Source organism: Myotis myotis, unplaced genomic scaffold (assembly GCF_014108235.1).
Source record: "Myotis myotis isolate mMyoMyo1 unplaced genomic scaffold, mMyoMyo1.p scaffold_m19_p_19, whole genome shotgun sequence".
NCBI classification, from domain to species: Eukaryota; Metazoa; Chordata; class Mammalia; order Chiroptera; family Vespertilionidae; genus Myotis; species Myotis myotis.
The window spans coordinates 7,329,935-7,336,497 of record NW_023416323.1 but is presented as its reverse complement, the minus strand read 5'-3'; positions in this window follow the sequence as shown (position 1 = coordinate 7,336,497).

Here is a 6,563-nt window from a genome sequence, read left to right as displayed (position 1 = left end):
CCAACCCCCGCCAGGAAACTCTTTATTTGACTGTCTATTTTGAATGATAGCCTTGCTGGATATAATAATTTTGGTTTCAGATCCTTGATTTTCTCACCTTGAGTACTTCATGCCATTCCCTTCTGGCCTGTAGAGTTTCTGATGAGAAATCAGGTGTCAGCCTTATGGAAGCTCCTTTGTAGGTAACAGTTTGCTTTTTTCTTGCTGCCTTTAAGATGATCTCTTTGTCTTTAATTTTGGCATTTAATTATGATGTGTCTGGGCATGGGCCTGTTTGGTTCTTTTTGCTTGGGACTCTTTGTGCCTTGTGAACAAGTGTGACTTTTTTCTTCACCACGTTAGGGAACTTTTCTGCCATTATTTTTTCAAACACATTCTCTAGCCCTTGCTCCCTTTCTTCCCCTTCTGGTACACGTGTTATGTGAATATTATTACATTTCATGTTGTCCCACAGCTCCCTTAAGCTGTCCTCTTGTGTGTGTGTGTGTGTGTGTGTGTGTGTGTGTGTGTGTGTGTGTATGCCTAATATGCAAATTGTCTCCTCAGGCAGTCATTCGACCAGGAGTTCGACCAGGAGACCATGAGTTCGACCACTCCCTATCATGTGTGCTGACCACTGGGGGGGTAGCACGGAACATGACAGGTGTCAGCAATACAGCACTGGCAGCAGGCAGCAGTGGAGGCGCTGCTGGCCCCAATGGGCCAGGACAAGAGCAGGACAGTGGTGGGATGGTGGAGCAGGTGAGCGGGTGGCGCTTGGCCAAGGCAGGTGTGAGCGGGGGCCCAGGTGCTGCCCAGGGCCCAGTGGTCAGGTAGGACCTGCCCTTCCATGCCAGACACTGATGCTTCAATTGCCAGCCAGGCCTAGGGACTACACCTGTGCACAAGTTTCATGCACTGGGCCTCTAGTATATATATGTGTGTGTAATTCTTTATTGTTGAAAGTATTGCATATGTCCTTTTTTCCCCCATCAACCCCCTCCAGCCTGCCCCTCCCCCACCCCTTCCCAGGCCTTCAGCACCTTATTGTCTGTGTCCATGGGTTATGCATAAAGGTCTTTGGTTGATTACCTCCCACCCAACCACCCTTCCCCACCTTCCCTCTGAGATTCCACACTCTATTCCATGTTTCCATGTCTCTGGATCCACTCCATTCATTGGTTTAGTTTTTTACTATATGAGTGCAATCATGTGATATTTGTCTTTCTCTGAATGATTTATTTCACTAGGCATGATACTCTTCAGGTCCCTTCATGCTGTCTCAACGGGGAAGAGATTCTTCTTTTTTACTGCTGCATAGTATTCCATGGTGTAAATGTACCACAGCTTTTTTATCCACTCATCTACTGATGGGCACTTGGGCTGTTTCCAGATCTTATCTATTATAAATTGTGCTGTTTTAAATATAGGTTTGCGTACATTCTTTCTGATTTGTCCTTCAGGTTTCTTTTGATATATTCCTAGAAGTGGGATCATTGGGTCAAATGGCAGTTCCATATGTAATATTTTGAGGAAATTCCATACTGTTTTCCATAATGGTTGCACCAAGTCTGCATTCCCACCAGCAGTGTGCTAAGCTCCCTTTTCTCCACATCCTTGCCAGCACTTGTCGTTTGTTGATTTGTTGAACAACCAGCCATTATGACAGGTGTATGGTGATACCTCATTGTCATTTTAATCTGCATCTCACTGATGATCAGTGACTTTGAGCATTTTTCATGTCTCTTGGCCATCTGTATGTCCTCTTTGGAGAAGTGTCTATTTAGGTTCTTTGCTGGTTTTTTAATTGGATTGCTTATCTTCCTTTTGTTAATTGTATGAGTTCCTTCTATTTTAGAAATTAACCCTTTATCAGATGTATCATTGCCAAATATGTTCTCCCATTCAGTGGGTTCTCTTTTCATTTTGTTGATGGTTTCTTTTGCTGTGCAGAAGCTTTTTATTTTGATGTTGTCCCGTTTGTTTATTTTCTCCTTAGTTTTCTTTGCCCCAGGAGATATATCCATAAACATATTGCTACAAGAGATGTCTGATATTTTGCTGCCTATGGTTTCTAGGATGTTTATAGTTTCACGACTTGCGTTTAAGTCTTTTATCTATTTTGAGTTTATTCTTTTGTATGGTGCAAGTTGGTGGTCCAGTTTCCTTTTTTTTTTTTTTTTTCTTTTTGCATGTATCTGGTCCAATTTTCCCAACACCACTTATTGAAGAGACTGTCTTGACTCCATTGTATGCTCTTGCCTCCTTTGTCAAGTATTAATTGAGCTTAATGGCTTTGGTCAATTTTGGGTTCCCTTTTCTGTTCCATTGATCTATATGCCTGTTCTTGTGCCAGTGCCAGCCTTTTTTATTATGATGGCTTTGTAGAATAACTTGATATCTGGTATTGTGATTCCTCCAACTTTGTTTTTCTTTCCCAAGATTGCTGCAGCTATTTGGGGTCTTTTTTGGTTCCATATAAATTTTTGGAGTATTTATTCTAGCTCTGTAAATATGCAGTTGGTATATTAATAGGGATTACATTGAACCTGTAGATTGCCTTGGGTAGTATGGACATTTTAATGGCATTTATTCTACCAATTCATGAACACGATATATTCTTCCACTTGTTTATATCTTCCTCTATCTCTTTTTTCAACATCCTATAATTTTCTGAGTACAGGTCTTTGCCTCCTTGGTTAAGTTTATTCCTAAGTATCTTAATTTTTTGTTGTTGTAATGGTAACTGGGATTGTTTGTTTAGTTTCTCTTTCTGAGAATTCATTATTGGTGTATAAAAAAGCCATCTGTCTTCCTGGTTTTTGTTTGTTTGTTTGTTTGTTTGTTTGTTTTTTAAATATATTTTATTGATTTTTTTACAGAGAGGAAGGGAGAGAGATAGAGAGAAACGGGACTGTCTGGCATCGGTCGGAACTTGAGGGCAGCTTTCTCTCAGAGTCACACGCAGCAATTGCCGGGGCCTCTGAGAGCAGGACTGAGAGCAGCCATACTGCTTGCTCTGCCTGCCCTGTTGATCCCCTGGGACCCTGCCCCACCCAAGCCGTGCACAGAGACTTTTGCATATGAAAGGCCCGGCCCTTTGTAATCTGAAAATTACTTAACAAACTGCAGCTGCCCCAAGGCCCCAGGGCAACTTGCATTGCTTTACAGCTGGCTTCTGCTGGGTAGCTTCAGGCAGAGCCTAGATTAGCACCACCTTAGATCCAAGAGCCAGTGTACCCAGTGGTCAGAGTGGGACCATCCAATTATAACTCCTCAGATCCATAAGGGACACACTCAGGGGGCAGACTACATGAGCACCAAAGCCCCACTGAAGCAAGTCTTGCCCCATAAGGGTGTCTTCAGCACAGAAGTTCTCCCACCGTAGATACAGGTGATTCTCACACCCAATTGGCCTGGAGGTCAAATGCTCCCAGTTTTACCTACAACAATCAAGGCTTAACTACAACAAGACTGGGCACAAAGCCCACAAAGGGGTGCACCAAGAGTGTCTACCTCAGGTAATTGGGGAGGCTGAGCCACTGGGCCCTATAGGACACTTAGCACAGAAAGCCACTATATCAACACAGCGAAGCATAAAAAATGCTGAGACAAAGAAACAGGACACAAATGACAGAAATGGAGGAAAGCAAACTACTGGATTTAGAGTTCAAAACCACACTTTTAAGGTTTTTCAAGAATTTTCTAGAAACCGAAGATAAACTTAATGAGACCCTCAAGAAATCTAGTGAGACCCTCGATGTTGTGATAAAGGACCAACTAGAAATTAAGCAAACACTGACTGAAATAAAGAATATTATACAGACTCCCAACAGCAGACCAGAGGATCGCAAGAATCAAGTCAAAGATTTGAAATACGAAGAAGCAAAAAACACCCAACCGGAAAAGCAAAATGAAAAAAGAATCCAAAAATACGAAGATAGTGTAAGGAGCCTCTGGGACAGCTTCAAGCGTATCAACATCCGAATTATGGGGGTGCCAGAAGAAGAGAGAGAGCAAGATATTGAAAACCTATTTGAAGAAATAATGACAGAAAACTTCCCCTACCTGGTGAAAGAAATAGACTTACAAATCCAGGAAGTGCAGAGAACCCCAAACAAAAGGAATCCAAAGAGTCCCACACCAAGACACATCATAATTAAAATGCCAAGAGCAAAAGACAAAGAGAGAATCTTAAAAGCAGCAAGAGAAAGAAACTCAGTTGTTACCTACAAGGGAGTACCCATACGACTGTCAGCTGATTTCTCAACAGAAACTTTGCAGGCCAGAAGGGAGTGGCAAGAAATATTCAAAGTGTGAATGCCAAGAACCTACAACCAAGAATACTTTATCCAGCAAAGTTATTCAGAATTGAAGGTCAGATAACGAGCTTCACTGATAAGAAAAAGCTAAAAGAGTTCATCACCACCAAACCAGTATTATATGAAATGCTGAAAGGTATCCTTTAAGAAGAGGAAGAAGAAGAAAAAGGTAAAGATACAAATTATGAAAAACAAATACACATCTATCAACAAGTGAATCTAAGAATCAAGTGAATAAATAATCTGATGAACAGAATGAACTGGTGATTATAATAGAATCAGGGGCATAGAAAGGGAGTGGACTGACTCTTCTTGGGGGGGAAAGGGGTGAGGGGGAAGCGGGAAGAGACTGGACAAAAATCATGCACCTATGGATGAGGACAGTGGGTGGGGAGTGCGGGTGGAGGGTGGAGTGGGAACTTGGTGGAGGGGAGTTATGGGGGGGGAAAAAGAGGAACAAATGTAATAATCTGAACAATAAAGATTTAATTTTAAAAAAAGAATCAACCAATGATGCATAAATAAGTGGAACAAATTGATCTCTCTAAATAAATAAAATACATTTATTAAAATCGCAGAAGGTAGCCCTAACTGGTTTGACTCAGTGGATAGAGCGTTGGCCTGCGGACTGAAGGGTTCCAGGTTTGGTTCCGGTCAAGGGCATGTGCCTTGATTGCTGGCATATCCCCAGTGGGGGGTGTGCAGGAGGCAGCCGATCGATGTTTCTCTCTCATCGATGTTTCTATCTATCTCTCTCCCTTCCTCTCTGTAAGAAATCAATAAAATATATTTTTTTAAAAAGGTGATTTAAAAAAAATCTTTGCCCATCTCAAGTTAGAGATTATCTCTTGCTCTTTTTTTTCTTTCTGTTTTTAGAGTTTTAGCATTTATGTTTAGATCTTAAGTCTTTTTTAAAAAAATTGTTTTGAGCCTTAGCCAGTTTGGCTCAGTGTATAGGGTCCCGGGTTTGATTCTGGTCAAGGACACATACCTCAGTTGCAGGCTCCCAGTCCTGGTCCGGGGCATGCAGAAGGCAACCAATCAATGTCTCTCTCTCACATTGGTGTTTCTCTCTGTCTCTCTCTTCTACTCGCTCTAAAAAAATCAATAGAAAATATCCTCAGGTGAGGATTATTAAATAAATAAATAAATAAATAAATAAATAAATAAATAAATAAAATATGAAGGATGGAGTGCTGTTCTTCCTAATAAATTCTTAAAATACAATTTTCATTGATTTTTAGGGGGCGGGGAGAGAGAGAGAGGAAGAGAGAGAGAAACATTGATGGGAGAGGCAAATAAGGATCGGCTGTCCCGGCATACTCCCAGGCATGACTGGGAATTGAACCAGCAACCTCTCAGTGCATGGGACAACTACCAACCAACTGAGCCACACTGGCCAGGGCAGTCTTGATAATTTTTAGTTAATTTTTGGGTATGGTGTGAGGTAAGAGTTGAGGTTCATTTCTTGCTATATGTGGAAATTACTGTCTTTTTTTCCCCATTGAATTAGCTTGACAGTATTTTATCAAACATAAATTGTACATATATCAGTTTATTTCCAGACTCTTTTTTCTGATTTGTTGATCTATGTGTCTGTGCTTATGCCAATGCCACATTCTTGGTTACTAGAGCTTTCTAGTAAGTCTTGAAATCGTGTAGTGTAAATAGTCTTTGTTCTTTTCAAAATTGTTTTGATTAGTTTTTAACTGAATTGTAATGAATATTTCTACAAAAATTTTATGAGTGTTTCCATGGAGAAAAAAAACCATTTTTTTTATATTTTCTCTAGTCAGTTTAGATAATTTTTAACTTTCTGGGAGTTTGTTCCCCTCATTTATGCTGCCAATTTGTTGGCCTAAACTTTTTCATAATATTCCCTTGTAATCCCCTGTATTTTATGTAGAGTCATTAGTGGTGTTTCTTCTTCTTTTTTTTTAAATCCTCATCTGAGGATATGTTGTTTTTTTAAAATTGATTTTAGAGAGAGGAAGGGGGAAAGAGAGAGAGAAACATTGATGTGAGAGAGAAACATTGGTCAGTTGCCTCCCATATGTGCCCTGACCAGAGATTGAACCCTCAATCCAGTTATGTTCCCTGACCAGGAATCAAACCTGCAACCTTCTTGATTTGGGGACGATATTCCAACCAACTGAGCCACGTGACCAGGGCTAGTGGTGTTCATTCTTTTTTTTTTTTTAATATATTTTTATTGATTTCAGAGATGAAGGGAGAGGGAGAGAAAGATAGACATCAATGATG